This window comes from Nyctereutes procyonoides, unplaced genomic scaffold (genome assembly GCF_905146905.1).
Source record: "Nyctereutes procyonoides isolate TBG_1078 unplaced genomic scaffold, NYPRO_anot_genome, whole genome shotgun sequence".
NCBI lineage: Eukaryota > Metazoa > Chordata > Mammalia > Carnivora > Canidae > Nyctereutes > Nyctereutes procyonoides.
In genome coordinates this window covers 2,537,938-2,561,531 of record NW_026575029.1, presented here as the reverse complement: position 1 = coordinate 2,561,531, position 23,594 = coordinate 2,537,938, and positions in this window count along the sequence as shown.

The window sequence follows — 23,594 nt, the reverse complement described above, 5'->3', positions numbered from 1 at the left end:
CTGCCCTGATTGTGAATATCTTAGAATGGGTGAAATGCCAATGGCTGCTCTACTATGGTGGTAGGTTTTGGAGTGACTTAACTCCTATATTTTTCAAATGTTATGTAATGTCTCATTGTTTTTGTAACAAATATTTTTGAATTTTTTTCTGTTAAGATGCATGCAGGTGCTAATAGCATAAGATACATAATACACATGATACATTAAATAAGATATAATTTCATGCATATTGAAACATATTAGTATTTTTAGAGATTAAATACTAACACCAATACCAGATAATATTGCCATTGATTGCTAGAAATTGTTTTGACAGTACAAATATTTAAAAATTAATCCAAATCCAAATGTACAGCGTCATCAATATATTCCAAATGATACCTATAATACAATTAATTTTATTGGGAGGATGGATTCAGTTATCTAGATTTAGGTTATTTCTAATTCCCCATATATTATGCAATGCTAGGTAAAAAAGGGCATAATTTTCCAACTAAGAGTATTATTTAAATATAAAATTATTCTACCATAAGGCACACTCTTCCTTCAAGTTTATTTTGACAGCTCATTTTACGGATGTTTTAGCAAAATTATTGAAGAACTAAGATTGAAAAGCTTTCTGTATTACATATTTTAACTCTTAAAAAAACTTTGGATTTTGTTTAGGATTAAAGTTCATCTTTAGAAAGTAATAAATATAAGTAAACCTTGACCAGTTAAAGGGGACAAAATGAGTTGGTCAAGGCATTCTAGGTGTATGCTTTGCAGATAATGAGGACTTCATGGGACCATGAGCCTGTGGTTGTAGGACAGCAAGACAGGGAAAACAGACTCTCCAGTTTACTGCTTTAGAGCTAAGTGGTCCCGGAGTGGTGCTCCCCCTCCTACCTTGTTCATCCTCTTTTCTTTTTTTTTTCTTCCTCTCTTCCCTCTCCCTCTTTCTTTCTCTCTTCTTCTTCTGCAATGTTCTCCTCCCTCAGCCCACCCATTGGCTCCTTAGGCTAACTGTTCTTCCTCATTCAGATTACAGATAACTGTGCCTCTGGCAAGAGTTCCCTGGTAGCTCCTGTCTGGTTTACTGGGTTCTTCCCTTCCTACATGTTCTCCTCAAAGGAGGCCTATTACATCAGGCTGAAACAATCTTTTACCTTATCTGACCCCTGACCCCCCAACCCCACTGAGATGCCTGTGTCCACCTGGTTCACCTCGTATGGTCCAGCACGAGATATTTATGACTAGTGGGAGTTGAACATTATTTTTCAAATAAACATCAAACAAATAGTAAATAAGCAACCAAACATGATTTTTTTTAAACTTAAGAATGCGAAGTAAAGCATTTGTTCATCTATTTACTCATTCAATGTTTATTAAGTGTGTGATTCCTATCTAAATATTTACATCAAGAATTGGGTAAAATTCTGTTAAAAAGAATTTTGCTTTTTGTATAAAAAACAATGAGATTTTTGCTTTTTTCCCCCTCTTTCACTTAATCCACTTGCCCCCCAAGCCCTTACTATAAAATGCACAGGATATTTTAGATTATTCTTTTAAACTTTTTTAAAAAAGAACTCTATTTCCTTTGTTCTATGACATAATATTTTTGTTTGACCACTGAGAACAGGTGGTGGCTGGTATTGTTAAAGAGCTTATGGCCTTATCTAAGCTGAGTATATCCTGAAGTGAGTGGTTATAAATTAAATGTCTAATGAGAAGTGACTCATATTTACATGGGTGGGAATTTGGGCTAAGAAATGTGGGAGGTAGGCAGAAAGGAAAACAATGCTGTAGGTATTTTCTTCTTAATGTGTGAGTATGGAAGCTTTTACTGCCAAGATCCTGATGATTAGTGAGTTTAAAGGGAAATGTACAAAGTTGTAAAAACACTGTGCTAAAAAAAGTCAGTGGTTTTTCTTTACTGCCTTTATTCAGCTTTGTGACTACTGAACTACTATAGCTGGTGAAGTCTAGCATTTTTTTTTTAAGATTTCATTTATTTATTTGTGAGACACACACAGAGAGAGGCAGAGACACAGGCAGAGGGAGAAGCCGGCTCCCTGTGGGGAGCCTGATGTGGGACCAGATCCCAGGACCTCAGGGTCACACCCTGAGCCAAAGGCAGATGCTCAACCATTGAGCCACCCAGGTGCCTCCAGCATTTTCATATTAGTAAGAGGTGTGTCGACAATAAATACCTCCAATGTAAGAATGAAAATGTTAAAGACTTTCCTCTTTAGTTAGTAAATAAAACCAGAAGTGGGTCCTGGTAGCTCTATTTTACTACTCAGATTTCTCTCACAGTTGATAGCATAGTTGGCGTGACTAAATGCAATTTATAAATGGTTTTCTATAGAGTGCTCGACCCAATGAAAGGCGCATGAGACCCTCTGACATGAATTATTCAGCTCATGTACCTTAAATGGTGGATGACTTCAGGAACAGATACCTGAGGGAGAGTTAGAAATAGCAGTGCCCTTATCTATGAGATTAAGGCAATCAAGGACAAGGTACAAATTCATCTCAAAAAATGATGTTGCGCACTAGAGTGCCTAGAGTACTATTCCATCAGCTAGGTGGGACCAAACAACATCTCTGAATCAAAATATCACCAAATTACTTATCTGATATTTTCTTCCAAATTCAATAGAAAATAAATGACAAAATTGTTCTTACCTGTGGAAGAAAGATGAGAAAACTAAAGTGCCTGTTGTACGTAATTCAGCCCTCAAAACCACTTTTTTTTTTCCAATACTACTTCTTACCAGAAATAATCATAAGCTAAAGTGTTTTCTTTCTTTAAGAACTATCCCAGGAAACTCCATCTGCTACCCAAGTTCATGTGCTGCATCTAAGACCTTCTACAAAGAACATTGTATGGGATGCTCAGTGGTTGAGCATCTGCCTTTGGCTCAGGTCATAATCCTGGGGTCTCGGGATCGAGTCCCACATCGGGCTCCCTGCAGGGAGCCTGCTTCTCCCTCTGAATATGTCTCTCCCTCTCTGTGTCTCTCATGAATAAATAAATAAAATCTTAAAACAAACAAACATATAAATCAAAGGACACCATGTGGAAGGAGGCAGATTAGGAGTGTGATGTGAGATGAGTTGTATGGTAGAGCCACAGGACAACCCTCACATGGCACACCGCCCACCTTTCATGGGCTTTTTCTTGTTTGTGGCCTTCTTCAAGCACTATTCTTCAAACAACACCATGGTGTCATCACAAGTGCTGCCTGAGAAGTCCATTTTCATCTTTTGTGAAAGCGTTGATGAATTATTTCCTTGAAGATTTTTGTTATCTTTTCCCTAATATATACCCTAAATATGCGTGCATGTGGTTTCATAAAGTGGAGACACTGGATTGTTTTTCTTCTCTCCTGTGTGTGGAGGAAAACATGTCAGAATAGTAAAATGGGACAAAAGTAGCAAGTTAAGGGCAGAGGGTACTTCTTGTATTATATAGAAAATGCTGTGAAGCGGGGGTTGGGGTTGACCTAAAGGGTTTGAATTTAATGGGCACAAGCTAGAACTTATGGTTATAAATTAAGATGTCTGCTCTATGAAGGATAGTATAGCACATACTATGTGTCATAATAGTGTAGTATCCACTAGTCTCAGTGGAAACTGAAGTGTTGAAGGAATCCTTCTAAGAATCTCTCAGTTTATTCATCTACAAACTGGGAATAACAACAGTAACCTAGTAGCATCACTGTGAGAAATTAATGAGAATATCAGACGTAAACATCTGTTAAGGCAAGTAATGGTCTGTACTTCCTAAAGATTTACTTATTTGAGAGAAGAGAGAGCAAGTGCATGTGTACAAGCAGGGGGAGGAGCAGAGAGAGAGGGAGAGAGAGAATCTCAAGCAGATTCCCAGCTGAGCATGGAGCTGGACTCAGGGCTTGATCCCAAGACCCTGAGATCATGACCTGAGCTGAAATCAAGAGTCAGGCACTCAATGGACTGAGCCACGCAGACACCCCTAGTTTGTACTTGCTAAATGACAGGAATAATAAAAAAAAGTATTTTTACCAAGCTCCCTAAATTAACTATGTTGGCTCTTCAGGCTTATTTCCTTGACATCAAAGGTATTTGGAAAGTTGCTCAAAAGAAGATTTAGAAGGTAATATTTTGTGGCCAATTGCAATCACACCATTTGTCTAAGGCAGATCTGAAGTCCTCTTGGTAGGTGGAACATGTTACCACTTATTTTCTTCTGCAAATGCTGGGCCTGCCTGCCCCAGATTATCCACCCGCTGCCTTCAGTTCAGTGGTTGACCACTAGAAGAGTCTTTTCTCTGGACCTTACAGACGGGAATGACTCAGTTTGATTCTGCTTTGTGCTTATATTTGTGGTCATCATCAGGCCACTTGAACTTCACTGTTATATGACCTGTTGTTGCAGGTGACTTTGATCTGTCTTGTTCACTGCATTAACTCAGGAAAATCTGGCATTTGTATTTAGTTCATGTGCTTATGGCAATGACCCCATTGTGAACATCTGCCTATTGATTTAAAGAGTGCCTAGGAACTTAAGTAGGTGTCTAGGAACTGAAGAAAGTGTCCAATCCTCTAACTCAGTGGTTCTCAAAATGAGATTTCTGGATCTTTCTCAGACATGTTCTTTAGGATCTGTGAGTTCCCCACAGCGTTTTTAAGCAGTGTTTGTTCATTTGTTTTGTTTTGTTTCAAATGATAGGCTAAAAAATTAATCAACTGAAGCATGTTCTGCATTATCTTGATGGCCTCTTTATAATTAAATCCATTTCTATGCCTGCTTCTGGCTTTGTTTACTAGCTTGCGAGAGCTGCTGTCATAACAAAGTACCATAGCCTGGGGACTTAAATGACAGAAATTTATCGCCTCACAGTTCTGGAGGCTAGAGGTCCAAAATCCAGGTGTTGGCAGGACTGGTTCCTTCTGTGAGGGAAGGCTGCTGTTACACAAAATGAAAGCCCAGTAAATGTTAGAGGACATGAGATTTTCCAAGTTTCAGCAATGGTAAGAAAACTTGACCCATGCTCAAGTGATCTTTGCATTGATACGAATGGGTGATACATAGCATTTATTTATTTCCATGAGTAGTTTGGTGGTAAAGTTTATGCTAAAACTAGAAGAAATTCTTTTCGCCATCGGCAAGAACTGAACAATTTCAGATATTATTTTCCTGATTGATTCCAACAATAATTGGATTGGGTTCACATTTCATGCTCATTTCAATAATCTCATCACAGTTTTCTTCTTAAAAAAGAAAGTTTAAATTAATCCTGAGAACCTTCTTTTTTTTTTCTTTATTAGTTTCTAGCACACTATTTAGGTTTGTGAACCTCTGCTTGATAGGAATAAGTCAGCTCTTTGAGGGGACCCTTCTGTCCCTTGCCTAATTTTGTGATCCTAAGATAGCTGGACCTTTGGAAAGCTCTCCTCTATATGTCATCTCTTTTTTGCACTGAATCATTTCTGTGATATAAATTTGCTTTCTTAAAATAAAGACTTCCACAATGGGGAAAGAATGAGATGACGGCTCATATGCTTTGGAGGAGGGATTTAGAGGATTAAACTCAGACATTGGGGGATAAATCAGATATTAGACCTCAGACTGAGACCTATTTCCTAACAACTGTGATGAACCGGGAAGCAACTCACCAGAGATATTCTCACCTCTTGAAATAGCCAATGATCAGAGACACCCACCTGTGGCTTTATATCATAATATAATAACCTGCTGATTGCAAAGCTTGAATTAGGCCTTTCTGCAATTTACTCATAGTTATCAGATTTTCTCCCAGTAACAATATTGTTAATTTTATTGTTATTTTGTGTTGTAAGTTACTCCAGAAGTAGTTTATGCATAGTAGCATAATTTTATTTGTCTTAATTTTAATTTTTTGGTGTAATAGCATAATTTTAACGTAATTAATTGCATGGGGATTTTTGAACTCATAGCAAAGCAATTTACAGTCATTTTAACAATCTATAACAATGTTCAGGCCTTATATATCTATCACAATAAATCAAGTATTATACATTATCTATGAACATATACATATGTTTATGAGAGAAGTGATCTTTTACTTTATGTCATGGTAAAAAGCTTAAAAGCTTTATTTATATAAAAACTTGAGAACATATCATAATAGATACCCATGATTTGGTTGGATCATTGTTCTCTAAATTATAATCTTAGAATCTTAATCTTGCTTACGATTAAGATTCTAAATGGTGGTGAAGACTTGCCTAGGAAGAAGAAAGTAACTTTATGTCATAACAAGTTATGTTTGTTGATAAAGGATGGCAGAGCTCAAATGAAAGGCTTTTATGGAATTCTGGCTCTAGCACTTTTTGTCAAAATAAATCAACTAACACAGAAAAGTTGAAGGGCCTCTCTGTGTAGTACATTTTCCTGAATCATTTCATTTGCTTTTCGTTTTCCCTTTTCCCTTTTCTTTTTCTTCAACCTTTCTATGGATTTTGCAGTCCCTTGGTGCTGTATTTTAGTTACATTTTAGAATAATTCAGCCTCTTTCTATAGAAGTTAGAAGGCTCCCATGCATTCAAAATATGTTTATTAAGTGCCTATTGTATGACATCTGAATGTTAGAAGCTAGAGACATGAAGTAAGGCATCCATAGTTCATAGTTTCTGACTTCAGGAAACACAGTGTATGGTGAGCGAAGGAACATAAACAGATCGGTACTTAGGACACTTCAAGTGGTGACTTAGAACCCCACTGACATTATTATGGGGCAACATTTTTTATACTACTTCTCACTGTGCCTTGGGAAAACAGGCAAAGCTAGCCGTGGATACTGCCTTTGACCTAGCTTTCTGGGAGAAATAGGAATTTAGCAAACAACAAAAAAAGGGGAGGGAGTGAAATTCCATCCAGGTAGAGGTCAACACATAAACAACATCATGGATTTTTGAAAGCCTAGAATGCACCCAAGGACTCAAAATGCAATAGTTATTTTGTCCTTCCTCTGCCATGTGAGAAAGACAGATGAAACCAAGAAGTAAGATAAGAATAAACATGGAAGTATAGAATATGTGTGTGGTTTCTTTTTCTTTTAATAATTTAGGGCCAAAAGGAGGAGATGAAATGTTAAAAAATAAGTGAAATATCTCATTTCAATCAACTGTAAGTTTTAGCTTGTACTGACCTACAGAAGACGTAAAAAAAAAATCACATTTAGGGAGGTTATATAAATAGAAAGAGCCAAAGTAAAGAAAAAGGTGACTGATGTTTGGGTTCAGCAGAAACAAACAAAAGACTTTTATTATTGCATGATAGTCACTACTAATATTTATTGAACACTTACCATGTAGCAAATATTGGGTAAGAACTCTCTTATCTCATTGAAACCTCCCTGTCTTTTAATAAGTGCCACTCAGTTAATAGGTATTGTTATTATATCCTCTTTTCGGAAAGACAATTGAGGATCAAGGAGATTAAGTAACTTGCCCAAGTTTATATCCTGTATGAAGAGGCAGATGTAGGCTATGAATCAGTCTGTCTCAGAGTTTTGAGGGCTTAACCGCTACATAAACTGCCTATTGCACTCACACACTGAAGTAAGATGACCCCATAAGTGGCAGACGCAGAGTTTCTGTGGCTATGTGGATGCTACAAGGAGGCAAGTTATGGCACACAGAACAAATACAAAATAAAACAGAGGAAACAATAGCAACAATAAACTGTTCATAGCAGAATTTGGACCTGTTGGTTCAAAGGAGACCTGGCTGTAGTAGTCTAAAGTAAGATGATGAGGTCAAGATACAAGATTTTGGTCAGAGAGGAATAAGAATATTCTAAGTTTTATAGTAACATATCCTCAATGGAATACTGTTCTAGATCAGGGGTGATGTGAATTATGACCTGTGATAAGGATTCTTGAAGGAAAAAAACAAGAAATGTGCATACAAGTCCATGCATTGTCCCTCTTCTGGACATTGCTAGGTTTTTTTCCCTTCTTTTAGCAATATATCCTAAAAAAATGATGAATTCTTTCAATCGTGTCCAGGTCTCCTTGTTATTCTCTCTCAAGGCTGTCTTTTCTTTTGTATATTTTTCCTGGGAAAGCAGTGTATTAATAAGAACACTCCTTTGGCCATGCATCTAAGATTTGTAGCTTTATGGAATGGTGGGGAGCCATATGCAGAACATTAAGAATGTTCCCACTCCTGGATAATGGAGTTGGACAGGAAAGGAATGAGAGGTGAGTGGTTTGTTCTTTGCTGGAGAGGAAAACAGAGAGGTGGCCAGAGAACCCAAAATTCTGGGAGGCTCCCTCTCCCTTCTGATAAGACTTATGCTATATTTCCTTAGTTCAAAATGTATTTCCTATAAATTTTTTTAAAGGGTTTTATTTACTTATTCATGAGAGACACAGAGAGAGGCAGAGACACAGGCAGAGCGAGAAGCAGGCTCCCTGTGGGGAGCCCAATGGGGCACTCTATCCTGGATCCTGGGATAAAGCCCTGAGCTGAAGGCAGACGCTCAACCACTGAATCACTCAGGTATCCCTTTCCTGTAAATTTAGATAGAAAGTTTATTGCCTCTCATGTTGGTCAGAAAAAAAAAGCCAAATTATCATTTAATGTATAGGTTTGAGGATACGGCTCAATACCCCAAAACCAAATAATCCAATTAAAGTTGGGCAGATGACATGGACAGACACTTTCCCAAAGATGACATCCAGATGGCCAACAGACATGAAAAGATGCTCATCATCCCTTACCACTGAGGACATGAAAATCAAAACCCTAATGAGATGCCACCTCATACCAGTCAGAATGACTAAGATAAAAAAAAAAAAAAAACACAAGAAACAACAAATGTTGGTGAGGATGTGGAGAAATAGGATGTCCACTGTTGATGGGCATGCAAACTGGCACAGCCACTACGGAAATTCTGGAAGCCAAATTAGAGAAACAACCCAAGTGTCCAACTGATGAATGGATAAAGAAGATGTGGTATATACACTCAATGGAATATTATTCAGCCATAAAAAGAATGAAATCTTGCCATTTGCAATGATGTGGATGGAACTAGAGAGTATGATGCGAAGCGGAGTCAGAGAAAGACAAATACCATATGATTTCATTCATATATGGAATTTAAGAAACAAAACAAATGAGCAGAGGAGAAAAAAGGAGGAAGAGACAAACCAAGAAACAGATTCTTACGTATAGAGAACAAACTGGTGGTGACCAGAGGGGAGGGAGGTGGGGGGATGGATGAAATAGGTGAAGGGGATTAGGAGTACACTTATGATGAGCACTTGTGAAATGCATAGAATTGTTGAATCACTATATTGTACACCTGAAACCAACATAACACTGTATGCGAACAACCCTGGAATTAAAATTGAAAACTTAATAGAATTAAAAGAAAAAAAAAGATGCAGGTTTGAGGGTGTCACATATACCCAGAGGGTCAGAGTGTGGACGAGGCCTTCGTGGGCACATAGTGTGTGGCTTTCAAGACTCTGTCCCTGAGAGGCTATACCAGTAAGAAATGCTCTGCCTGGCTCCATCCCATCATTGCATCTGAGTTAGAGAGGGTTGGGGTGACATGGGGGGAGAAGCAACACAGAAGTTGGCCTTAATAACATACGAACACTCTCTCCCCCCCAACCAAAAAAGTACCATATATAGAAATCAGAATGGGGCTTTGGCTAGGCATCAGGAGATCATGGGAATGGTGGGGAGTTAGGAAGAGAGGGGTTAGCACATACAAAAAAGTTTGGATCCCATGAAGAGTACAGTAAGGGTGTAGCCGTGCACACCACACCAAGGGTGTTATGGATGTGTGTGCTGTGGTGGTCTTAGACATTAAAAAGGCGAACTGCAACTTCTTCTGGGATTCCGGGTGATCCAAACAAAAAGGTTAAACAGACTATTTAGATGATTCTTACTAATTATAAGGGGGAAACACACGAAGATGTCAAGTGTTAAAACCACTCCTCATCACAGTTCAAAGGAAACAAAGCAGGGAAGGGACAGACACAGCTCAGAGGAAAATTAATTAGCATAGGACCTTACTGACACCCTTCGTTTACTGGTGTTTTAGAAAGAATAACTGGTGCCAAGTAATTTTTCTCAGAGTTTAAAAACAATTGTATACTCCCAAGAGTTCTAATAAATCAACTTGAAAAATATTCAGAAATGTTTAAAAGTGTCCTGACAACTGTCTTCTGTATATGTAGTTGAGTCTGATTTTCCTAGACTTTGACATTTTGGTTACATAAAGGATTCATCCACAATAAAAATATACTGTAGATAATAGATTTATAACCATGTGGTTTCTCTTTGTTAGTATTAGTGGATTGAACAAGTGCAGAACAGAAAGAAAATATACATTTGTCAGGGGAGAATTCTTTTCACATGGCCTGTCACATTCTGACACGGAATGTACTTAATTTCTCTCCTTTCTCAGTTCAGCGAGTTTGTTTTCTTAGAATCTATTCTTTGAATTAGTTTAAGGAGCTAAGTTCAATTAAGTGCCACAGTGGAAGTAGCTCAATATATAGCCATGGCTAAACCGAAGAAAATTATATCCATAGAAGAAATTCAAGTCAGAGAATTAGGAAAAAAAAAAAAAAAGAACAACAATAAAGTGCTATGTATCACTGAGAAAGTGTGGATTCATTATTGTTTAATAATTAAATGAGCTAGTGGAGGAAGAGTGCTCAGAGGGCATGCCCGGGCAAAGGGCTTTTCCTTTTATAATTTACACAGAAAGAGCTATCATGAGATCCTTAAAGGCAGCTCTGGTTTGCGGCCCAAAATGTAGTGAATGCTATTATTATATTGCTCTTTGTAGTGAAATGCAAAATAAAAGGAATATTTTATTGATCTTTGAAAACGGTTTTCATATGGATGTTCACTGGAAGGTTTCAAAACCTAGAAGATTCAAATGCTTTTCTTTTGAGATGTAATAGAAATCTGATAGTAAAATTAATTCAGATTTGTGTCGATGTACTTCATCCCATCAAGTAGTCATAGGGATTATTTACATTTTGAAATAGAAAAAAATAGAAACAGACAAAATAATATATCTATTTTTATGGTTAAGTATGACTTGCCTACATAAAAGTCAGTGCACTGAAATATCAATCAATCTAGAATTTTTTTTTTTTTTTTTACACACTGCTATATGGGTCGTCAGGGATTGCAGATTTTCAGAGCAACCAACAGGAAACAAGATCAGGTGTGTTATATAAGCCATTGATTTGTCCCTGATGAATTCAGGTGAAATTGCATAATTTAAATCACACAAACTCCTTCTAAGCCATTTTTAAAAAGCTAATCTGCTCGGGTTTAGTGTTTCAAAGTATCCGCTTATGTGCACATGTACACAGGTAAAGCAGGTTAAATGTCTTACTGCTGTTAGGAACTTGATAAGAACGCCATCGAGCTTTCTGAGCCATGGTTTCCCTACCTAGAAGAAATCATAAACTGTCAAGTCGATGTAAATATAAGGATTGATCTATTAAGAAAGATTCATGCTTAGTTTATTTTCTTTTGTTAGCAAATCAAGGAAAAATGGAATGTATCACAAATGTTGCCAGCAAGAAGCACATTTTGGGGTTACATGGAATAAATAACTGTACTTGCAAAAGAAATAGCACTTGCTTTGTAGATTTTGAATCTCGGAGGGATTTTTTCTTTAATTGGTAAAAACCATATGTATAATTTGATTTCCAGGTACGTTTACAGGCTAACAAGACCATTAATATGGAAAGTTTCTCTTGCCAGATTTTTGTACACTTGCAAAGAAATTTGTTACTTTCTCTGTTAGTACTTCTAAGAACAGAAAGTAGTAGAACATCCGAGGAGTTTCTGATCCATATGAACTTTTCTTGACTATTTGATCATGCTTTGGCATCACCATGATTTCAGGTCACATAGTTAATTTTTCTTTATTTTTACAAAATGACTTTGGGGACAATCCTTTAATTTGAAGACAATCCTAAATTTATTCTTACCAAGTCAGTCACCCCCCCCCAAGAGATGTAGTTTTCTTATATATTTCCCAGTTCCGTCTGGACGAGGAGAGGTGGCAAGCTATAATGAAATTTCCAGTTCCATTTCCTCTCTTTCCCCCGGTCACATTTTATATTCTGCACGCAGCCTCAGCAGGCATTACACGTCCCGGTGGCCCAATTGCTAAGTTTCCACAGAGCGCGTGACAATCAACTTTGCTTTACTGAGCAGGATGGAACTCAGCCAGACATCATTCTACCCCCAGAGGGCTGCAAGATGAAAAGATATTATGTCCACCAGGTCTTAGGGTGAAGTACAAAGCTGCAGATTGAAGGACAAATCAAGACGCCCATCCTTTCACATTTAAGTCCTCACTAGTATTAGTCCTCATCTACTGATCCCAAGAAGAAAGGAAAAAAAAAAATTCAAACTACTCCATGTCTGTTCTAAAGTGTTCCTTCTGATTTCAAATTTTGGCAGACAATTAAATGTAGGAACATGATTCACCAGAATCAAGCATATAATTCCATTTATAGTCTGAAATCTCAAGTGGGTAATAAAGGAAGTCACATATTTGAAAATTATGTCCTTTAATTCCTGCTAGTGAGGTGATAGGCTTCAGAATGAAAAATCAGTTTTAAAAATCAATTACTTAATATTTTACCCAATATTGTGCTCGTGGATGCACAATAGATATTATGTGATAGTACCACATAATAAACTCCAGCAATTCTTTATTTTACTTTGCTTTGCAAGCACAATCTAAGAAGTAATTTCTTTGCAGACAAGATGTTGGTTTTATGAACATAGATTTTTTTAAAGATATTATTTATTTATTCATGAGAGAGGCAGAGACACAGGCAGAGGGAGAAGCAGGGTCCCTGCAAGGAGCCCGATATGGGACTCCATCCCCGGACTCCAGGATCACGACCCGAGCTGAAGGCAGATGCTTAACCTCTGAGCTGCCCAGGTGTCCCTGAACATAGACTTCTAAAGTTCTGTATAAAAACATCCTATAGGCTGTGCAGTTTTTATATCTTTTTAGGATTGCTAGCATATAATATGTGCAGACAATGTAATTATTTTCCATCTTAAGTACATCAAAGTATACGTGGAAAGTATATGAAGCATAGTCAACTAATGTTCTATACTAAGAATATTCTTAGTAATATTATTCTTTGGTTCCATTAGGACTATAGTTTATATTGGTATGCTACTACACATAAAAAGTATTTTACTACACTATTGAGTTGGAAGTGTTAACTTTTTGTAGCTTTCAGTGATGCTGAAGACAAAGATGAAGATGAAGAATGGAAATAATTCAAGTCCTCACATACCTTTACTGCAATATATGGATGTTTCTGGTAAATCTCTACTTCCTAGATCATTGTTTCAGTTATCCACTTAAAATTGTAAATCAGTTTAGTAAGTTAAATAAATTCGAGTTCAAGGTAATGTTGGTTTCTTATAACCCACTGAGGCAAATAAACCCTTTTTACTCTGATCTATGTTTTTTTGCCCAGTTAATTCTAATTATATATAAAAATCTAAGCATGTAGTTCAAAACCCTGAAATTCACCATTGTTTCTTATATCATCACTCTCAAAAATGTTTTATTACATTTATCAATTATAAGTGTTTATTTGCAGTTTATATTTGTAAAACTGGGTTTATGAAATGTAATGAGAAATGCATTAAGCTAATTTTTCTATATACAAGAAAAACCTTGTTAGTGTGATTTATCTAATATGAATTGCAAAAAGCAAAATGGTTTCATGAGTAGAACACTCTGATTTGGTAGTTGCTGATCTGTCTTTATATTTAACATTACCTTTCCTTTGAGTTTGTGGGTTGGCAGATACTTATCCTGGGACATAGATTAGACAGTAGATTCCACTGAACAACTTTTATTTCAGTCTACAAACATTCCATAAGGCTTTTCTCATTAATGCTTGTTTCATTTTGATGAAACTGCTGATAAAGGCAAAAGAAATTCAATGCTGGCATTACAAAGAATTTCAATTTTTATTCAAATTATTGATTTTTTAAGTATGACTTTTATTAAAAGAAAGATTACAGGTAGTTAGAATAAACTTTGGTGTGAATTTTTCTTTGGGATGATTGAGAATGTGATTCTTAACTCTCCTTAAGACTTTGAGCTGAATCACACATATTTTTTTCAATGTCTCATTTGAACAGAAAAAATGATTGGTCTTGGCTGATCCATTATTGAAAAAAGTGTGTGTGTGTGTGTGTGTGTGTGTGTGTGTGTAGTTTCTAGCCTTCAGGACTGGAAAATTCACTCTCCCTATTCTAAATGAATGATTTAGTTCCTACCCATAGAGGTGGAATACAATCCCCATACTTGTTTTGTGAAAGGAAATACTATGAACTGTAGAAGATGGAATTTTTGGATATAACTCAAATCTGGTGTTCAGGGCTGAAAAGGAACTACAGCCAGCAGAATCCCAGGTGTTTTTTGAATAAGAATAGATTTAACTGTTTGTCTTCAGTAGTCTGTTAGAGTATACACCAACTCATGCACTTATGAATTATGTTTATTTCAAGGCATAAAATTGGTCTCTGTTCTTTCTCAATGCTCTGAGGAGTTACCACACTAAGGTTTTAATTTTAGGGGAAAACCATGTCTGGCCTAATAAAACCAGTTTTGCAGCTTAATTCTTTCCACATTATGCAGCTCAAAGAAGAGGTTTTAGTTAATAGTATTTTAGTTCATTAAAGGCAAGTGATTCAGTTCCTGAAGTCTGATGATGATTGGATTCTCAGTCTCTTCAGAATTGAATTCCCTCTCAGTTCTCTACAAAAAGATATTCACCTGTTTATCGGATGAAGGAATGAGCAAAGTGGAGTTTAGAGAAAGTTACCAGAAATTAAGCAAGACTGACAAAATAGAACAGAAGGAGACCAAAAAATTCTTGAGTTAAAACACTCTTAATTCAGTTTCATTAAAATAAAAATTGAAAAGTAGGAATAAAATCTGAAGGCAGTAAGAAAGCTTATCTTTTAGTATGCATTTTAATAAAAAGTATTGAGATTTTTATTTTTCTTTTTTTTTTTAAATTTATTTATTTATGATAGTCACAGAGAGAGAGAGAGAGAGAGAGAGAGAGAGAGAGAGAGACACAGGCAGAGGGAGAAGCAGGCTCCATGCACCGGGAGCCCGACATGGGATTCGATCCCGGGTCTTCAGGATCGCGCCCTGGGCCAAAGGCAGGTGCTAAACCGCTGTGCCACCCAGGGATCCCGTATTGAGATTTTTAAATAAAGTTTTGATTTTTAAGCAATCTTGACCTCCAACATGGAACTTGAACTTACAACCCTGTGATCAAGAGTTGCATGCTCTAGTGACCGAGCCAGCCAGGTGCCCCAAAAGTATTGAGATTTTTAAAATCCTATTCCAAGATTTAAGTTTACTTTTTATATTCTTTTCTTCAGATGTATCCTAAATTATTATGATTACTAAACTATTACCGTTCTTCTTATTATTTGTGGTCGTATTTTGCAGGAGTTACATTACACCTGGCAGGACAGGACATCTTCTAAATAATATCACTTACTTGTGGCTCTCTCTGCAGGAATTGCCACAATCTGAGCCTGGGCTGGGGTAGAGGGTCCTGGGAGCTCATATGGACAGATAATATTTTTACATAGTTGTATAGTTAGTGAGTCGAAACAGAATCATGGCTGGGAAGGGAAGCAAAAGTTTGAAGCAGCACCAAGGCTTGATGGAAAAACTAAAGAGATATGATTCACAAGGTCAGAGGATAGGATGATTTGAAACAGGATAGAAAGGAAGAATAAAATGAGTCAGGAGGGTGGTTCTGAACTCAAGTCACGAATGTGTCAAAGGTCTAAATGTTGTAGAAACAGATGGACGAGACAAAGCCATCTGTGAGTGTGGAGGCTAATCTTGCCCCTAAATAGTTTCCCCGCCCTGAAGTGAGATAGCCGTGTGGGATCCCATTTCACATCAAACATGGTCCCCACTTTCTAAAATAAAGGGAATGAAATTTAAATTTGTCCCAAACCACTTATATTCTTATTCTCATTTTTCAAGGTTAATTTTAATCTGTGCTATTATTATTACCGTGGTTAATATAAATAAGCAATATTTTCTGAGCACCGCTGTGAATGGAATATGTGGGGTGGGGAGAGTTGACATGGTTGGAAAGAAGGCTTTGTGCAACATATGGAAGTAGCTTTGGGATTTTCAAGGAGAGTAAATAAGAGCATTGGAAGAGAGGGATAGAGTATTTTAGTGAGAGGGACACTGAGCAAAGGGCCAGAGGAGGGAGCATACTCTTAGGAGTCTACCCTAAGGGTAGAGGAGGAGGTAGGATTAACTAGTGCATAAGCCTGGCTTATCCATCTGACTCCTTTCCAGCTCCCAAGCTGGAGTGATTTAGTGTCTCCCCAGCTCGACCTGGAGGTTTCATTCAAGACAGGTTCTACCATCAGGCTGGTTCCCAGAATTGAGGACATTTAATTAGAATTTGACCACCGTAAATCAGTGCAAGGCTGTTGTGCTGCTGGTTCCAGGACCTCCTTACCGCTCTGCGGAGAGTCCAGCTTGTGGCTTCCACAGGGTAACCATCTATGTTGTTTCCGGGTCTGTGACCTATTGCTCCCTGGCAAAGCCCTACCTTACTCTCTGCAGCTGTGGGCTGAGCCTCAGTATCTCCAGTTTGGGTTTTAGATGCTCGTTTTATAGAGACAGATGAGAACCACAGGCTGTTGGCTGAGCATCGAGGGTACTTTGACCCAGATACAAGAAAGAAGCTGCTGGAACTTGTTGAGTCATCTCCTGGAATAGTTCAAAAGTTTCAGCAATCCTGCATAGTGAAGATAAGGCTTTAAATAAGTGAATGCCCCGTTAGAATTCTTCTTAACGAACAACACTCTATAAATAAAGTTGTAATAAATATAGCTAGAAAAATCTCCCAGCGTCCCACTATCTTAATAAATCAATTTTATTTATTTTTCCATTCTCCTTTTTAGTTTTCACCCATATGAACAGATGCTTTTTACTTAGTTACAACCATAGTGGAGATCCAAGTGAGTATGCTACATCTAATCCATAGAGAAAATGTAAAGGCTTGTCTTTTACTACCGGCTATGATCTAATGATTGTTTTCCTAAAATTCACATATTGTATTCACATGGTATTAGGAGGTAGAGCCTTCAGGAAGCACTCACGGTGTGACAGTGGAACCCTCATAAATGGGATTAATGCCCTTATAAGAGGTTCCAGGGAGAGCCCCAACCTCTTCATCTCAGACTTCCCATCCCTAGAATGGTCAGTCATGGATCCCTGCTGTTTTCAAGCTGCCCAGTCAATGGCATTTTGTTATAGAAGCCTACATGAGTGGATTAAGATACTACCCAACACGCTGAAACAGAAATAACTTATCAAAGAGTATGCTATCACCTGCTGCCCAAGCTGGCGGGTTTGGTAAGTGGAGCTGGACTTCCTTTGTGAGAAAAACATTATTTCACCAGTGCTGGTAGGAAAATCCTTGAGAAGTGTGGAAGCCCCTTGTTCCATGCATTGCAAATATTGTCAATTTTATCTGCTGCTTTTGGTCCTTACTTTTTAAGATCATCTTAAAAATCAACTCCCTGAGGTTTCTTTTTACCAGCATACTCCCCTTCCAGGCAGAGTTTTGAGAGACTAGGAGACCGTCTTTCAGGAAAGGAAACACAGCAATAATATAACACGGTCTGGGCTGTTAGGAAAGGAGTACTAAGCCCTGGAGAGAGGCGCTGATGCTGTTGTCATTTCTGGGGGTGTTTCTAGATGATGTTGTGTTACTTGAATTTTCAAAAAAGTTTTTATTTAAATTCCGTTTGGTTAACATACAGTGTGATAATTAGTTTCAGGTATACAATATAGTGATTCAACACTTCCAGGCAACCCCGGTGCTCATCCCGACAGGTTCACTCCTTAATCCCCATCACCTACCTCACCCATCCTCTTACCCCCCCTCCCTCTGGTAACCATCCCTCTGTTCTCTATAGTTAAGAATCTGTTTCTTCATTTGCTTCTCTTTCTCTCTATCCCTTTCTTTGCTTGTTTGTTTTGTTTCTTAAATTCCACATATGAGTGAAATCATACAGTATCTGTTTTTGTCTGACTTATTTCATATTACCATCATAGCTCCATCCATGTCGTTGAAATGATAAGATTTCATTCTTTTTTATGGCTGAGTAATATTCCAATATATGTATACCACTTTTTTTTAAAGATTTTATTTATTTATTCATGAGAGACACACGGTGGGGGGGGGGCAGAGACACAGGCAGAGGGAGAAGCAGGCTCCATGGAGGGAACCTGATGTGGGACTCGATCCTGGGACTCTAGGATCAAACCCTGGGCCAAAGGCAGGTGCTCAACCTCTGAGCCACCCAGGTGTCCCTGTATACCACTTCTTTATCCATTCACCAGTTAATGGACATGGGCTGCTTCCATAATTTGTCTACTGTAGATAAGGCTGCTATAAATATAAGGGTGCTTGTGTATTATTTGAATTTGATGACCAGGTAACACAACTTTCAAAGGTACACATAAAAATTTTTCTAAAATGTGGAAGAAAAATATAATTTTGATGATGGAGATCACAATCTGGAGGATAGGAAATGGAGCGAGTTTTAGGCAAACCAGTCAATGTAGTAAAACTTATCTTTGAATTATTTTACAACTCCTTTTTCTATTCTTTCTCCTTCTTGTCCTACTCACTGATATCATGTATTCCCAAACTATACAGAGCTCTACTTGGTGGATTAATTAACACAGAGGTTTTAGTGGCTTAATTACCAACTGTCTGGAAGGATATAAATTGTGTAAGGAGAACCTCAGGGAACAATATTTAACCAAGTGAGTGGTTCTCCAATAGTGGAATTTCAAGAGCTATATTCCCGGAAGGGGAGGTGTTTGCTGGACTTCTTGACCTGCAATTATATCATCTTAGAGTAGAACTGTACAGTATACATAAAGACACCTTGAGAATATTCAAGAAGTTTGGAAAGGCAGTGGGCTAGATAATCTCAAGACTTAGAGAAAAATGGGGAACAGGAAATTGCAAATCATCTTTACTGAAAGGATAGTTGTGTCTGCTGTGTGATTGCTCTAATCCCATCACCTCTCCCAAACGAAACTATTAGAATCCATCAAGGCAAATATTTCCCTTCAGGGATTTAGTAAGCAATTAAGCGAAATCACTTCTTTGAACACTCCTGTAATATCAGGACTTATTGGTCTTCTTAATATTGTATATTTCTTTAGCAACTGGTTCAAGTCTCCTAACACTCCTCTCTTAAGGAACATTCAAAATTCTGCTCTGGTGACCAAGGCTAAGAGTAGATGAAATCATTTTAGCAATATTTTTCAGAAGTCCCAAACTCTGCTGGGGTGTAGGAGCATGGCTAGGTTGTTCCTTATCCTCCGAGGCCTTTAGGTCATGGACATGCTTTGAGACATGGTGATTTTGGCATATAAAGAAACAAAAATCTGCAGTTGGTTTCATCACTTGGTAGTTGCTAAAATAGTACATATCTATTTAAATCAAATTCGAGATACGTTGAAAGAAAAATGATAAAAATAGTAGTATTTACTTTTAGAAATATATTTACCAGTCTATATTCATTGGAATTCTATATAAACATCACTGGACTCCTTAAGCCAATATGTGAAGGTTTTATTCATTTCCTTTTCTAAGAAATATATTGACATAAATAAAACTATGCTGTTTAGGAAAGGTACTTATGGATTTAATTAATTAGGACCTTTTTCTCACACTAATTTTGTTTTAAGAAGGCAGCTCATTTATGTGTTACTGTAGCAGTTCATGTCACAAGCAAATTAAAATAAATGCCCACTTTTTAGAAATTTTTCTTTTATGGTCTGAAACTGCCATAACCACAATTTACTGAAATATTACTATAAAATTCATACCATTGCCTTGGGTTATATTGAGTATCTAATAGTTAGCAAAACTTATATCCATTAGTATCTAATGCTTCACTGTTAAACGTGTATGGCTTTATTTGGCCTCAAAAGTTAAATACTTCGTTCTTTCTAAGATTTTTCACACACAGCATAAATCAGATATTAGCTTTTTGTTGGTTAAATTAGTGGCAAATGGATGAGATTTACATTCCGGTCAAGAATTTGCAGTTGTTCATCACTTGTTCAAATGGTTTTTCTTTCTATGTTCTGCAATTATCTTCTTGCCCAAAGACATTTTTCTCCACTTGGGAAATAATCATTAGTTTATTTATTTTCAAGGCTTAGAAATCCACAAAATTATGATCAAAGATGTGGAAATTAAATACACATACCAGGTAACACTGCCTTTTGCGTGACACTTCATGGCAAAGGAGTGTTTGTATGCTTTTTGTTCAGACAGTCACATCAGAGGTAATGCATCAGTGTGGTGAGTTGATGACAATTGCCTGACCTGAGTGAGTGGTCAAGTTTAGAAATTCTTTGTTCTTTGTGGCTCTGTCCTGTGACACTCTGCTATTTCCTTTAAAGTGGAGGCTGGCATAATGGACTGTAGAGAGGATGACCTAGTATAACCCGACCTACACAAATGCATTGGCCTTTATTCAGTTGGCCCCTTTGACATGTCCCTCTAGATGTTAGAATATTAGTATTGTTTTGGCATGGAGGAATTTGATTACTTTAGGTAATCAATAGCTACTCTAGACGTTTTGAAACATGTTGAGCTAGATAAACTTGCTACTTTTTCCTCCCTCCATTTTAAGACACATGACTCTTTAAGGGAAATTTAATCCGTATGTTTCTGATTCCTTTACACTTAACTCATCAAAATGTTGTTTTGTAAGAGCCTTTGAAGTCAAGGAAGCCTTTTAAGTCATTTTTTATGAGACTTTTTCAAGCCTCTTTTCTTAGGAACAGGAAGTGGCATTTAGCCAACAGTTAACAAACTCAAACACCAAAAGGTTCAACTTGGGTTTGTATCCCTGAACCCACAAGTGTTTGGATGGACTCGAGACATGACCCATCTCTGCTGTATATGTAGTGCCAACAGACATCATAGCAGTTCTAATTACCGAGATGACTCTAGGATCCTAACTGCCTGCCAACTTGCAAGTGTTTCTCTAATCAATCTACTTCATGCTAAATTATGACTCATTTAACTTTAAAGGAACCACTTTATTACCCAATTGGCCCAGCATTTTCGTGACTTCTGTGAGAGCTATTTAAATTGTCATTCTCACAAAGCGAGCTAGCTAGAACTTTAAAATCTGGTCACCAGTAAAATCACACAAGAGTTCAAGTTCACAGGACAAGTGAGTGTTGATTGACCATGAAGGCTTCTACCCGGCACAGAGATTATTCCAGCCACTCAGTTTCTGAGTGAAGAAGATAACATGGATGCTGCAATCCTTCAGAAAATACCATGTACATTAAAATAACAAATGAAGCATCTGGCTTCAGAAGTTCTCACTTGATTTATACTCAACGGTTGTTGTAAGTATAAACTAGCCTCCATTTCTCAGGAAATTTATAGCCTAAACAAGCACACTACTGCCTTGGTAGTTCCCACTACCGACTGCATTTGATGCGATTCTGTCCAGTAGGCTTTGAAATCACCCTGCTACGTACTAATTCTGCAACTTGCAAATTCTGCAGCAATGAACATGCCAAACAGCAACAGCTGATCTACATGGTTAAAAGCTTTAAAGTAGCCCAGAAAGGGGTAGTGAGAATTAATTCTAGAAACAATTGACTTTCAGTAATTTACATTAATGTGAAGAGAGCCCAAGCAGAATGCTATGCCTCCTTTTTAGGGGCAATGTGACTCAGTGCTCTTGAGACTGTGTTTATTATCCAGGCTAAGGAGGCTGGGATATGGTCCAGACTACCTTCGTATAGATATATCAGATAGCATAGTCGCTAAATGCCCAGGGGCTCAGGATTCAGACTGTCTGGTTCAAAACCTGACATCATCCATCACTGGATCTGTGACCTTGGGAAAAGGGAGATAATAATAGGACTTATTTCACTGGGCTGTTGTGAGGATTCCATAAGATGATATAGGTGAACTGCCTTGTATGTTCAATAAGCTGGGCTATTGATGCGATGATGATGATGACGATGATGATGATGGTGATGATGGTGATGATGGTGATAGGGATGGTGATGATGATGACGGTGATGATGGTGATGGTGACGATGTTGATAATAATGTTGCACAGTATCAGGAAACAGTATAACAGGAAAACAATTACTCAGGTATAAGTCACACACTAGGAGCTATGAACTCTTCGTGTTTGTTAATCTTCCTAGGAATTCTCATCCATGTCCGTGGAGTTCAGTGACACTTGTTTATTGAAGATCCTCAAATCAGTGTCCTTCCTCTATGCTTGTCTCAGAACAAGGCTCACAAGACCACTAATAGCTGAATCTTCATCTCTTCTTGCTGAACCATGGGTCTTTTCTCCAACCTGCTTGTGCTTTTCATACTCTAAAACTTGGCAGAAAGTCCTCCTTCTATCTTTAATGTCCCCACTTTTGACCATCAGGCAAATTTCTGCTCATTTATCGATGCTCAAGCACCAAGTCCTTCATAAGAGCCTTGAACTCCTTTTTGCTGATTTAGGTCTCTACCTCTCACCCCTCTCCTTTGCTTTAATGTTTTTATTGCAGCTCACTCATACTCTGTTATAGCATTCATCCTATTATGCTGGAAATCACTGGTACATCTCTCCTCACACTCCCCTGTGTGTACTGTGAAAGCAGGGACTGCATCTTACATCTATGGGTACTGGCATCCAACACAGCACCGTGCACATAGTAAACATTCAATAGACACTTGGTGAAGGAATGAAATGTGTCTGGAGAAGTCACAAAAAGGCAAGGTGAGTTGAAAATAGTTTTGGCTTTATCAGCTCCAGTTGTACTAAAATAGACTCTTGAGTCTATATCTCAATTCTCCCTGTGGTCACGTCTAGCAAATTTGAGTGTCTTGGAAGCAGTCTATGCATATGGGGGAGTTTTATCTTTCTCTATGAAAGATATGCAAAGTGCTTGATGGAGATGAGTGCATATTGTATTTACCATATTAGATATTGAACAGAATAGCCCAGATTTCAAAGCAGCTTGATTACAACAGAGTTTTCCCCTGCAGTTAGGTCAGACATACAGCATTTGGTGAATGAATGTCTGAAAGTGAAGGAATAACATTATCTGAATAATTAAGACAAAACCCCCAGTGTTCTCTGCGCTTATTCAGGTACTTGCTTCAGTTCCTTAGTGTGATATACCAGTCTTTAGAGTGACTCACTGTGTTTAACATCAGTCCTATCAAATGCCAATGTCAAAACGTCCCCTCTCTCCATCCTTGTTGCTAATGACACTTTCACAACGTCCTCATCAGTGTGGGACTTTCTGAGGAACTTGTATACAACCTTCAAAACCCAACTACATATGCCCTCTGAAAGTTGAAAGTCACTAACTGTGAGTTATTGATGCATATGACTAAGAGGTGGCTTCAATCCTACAGCTGCCTTACTGGGAAGAATAATGGACTCCGACTGCCCTCAGAGCTGTTAGGTAAATT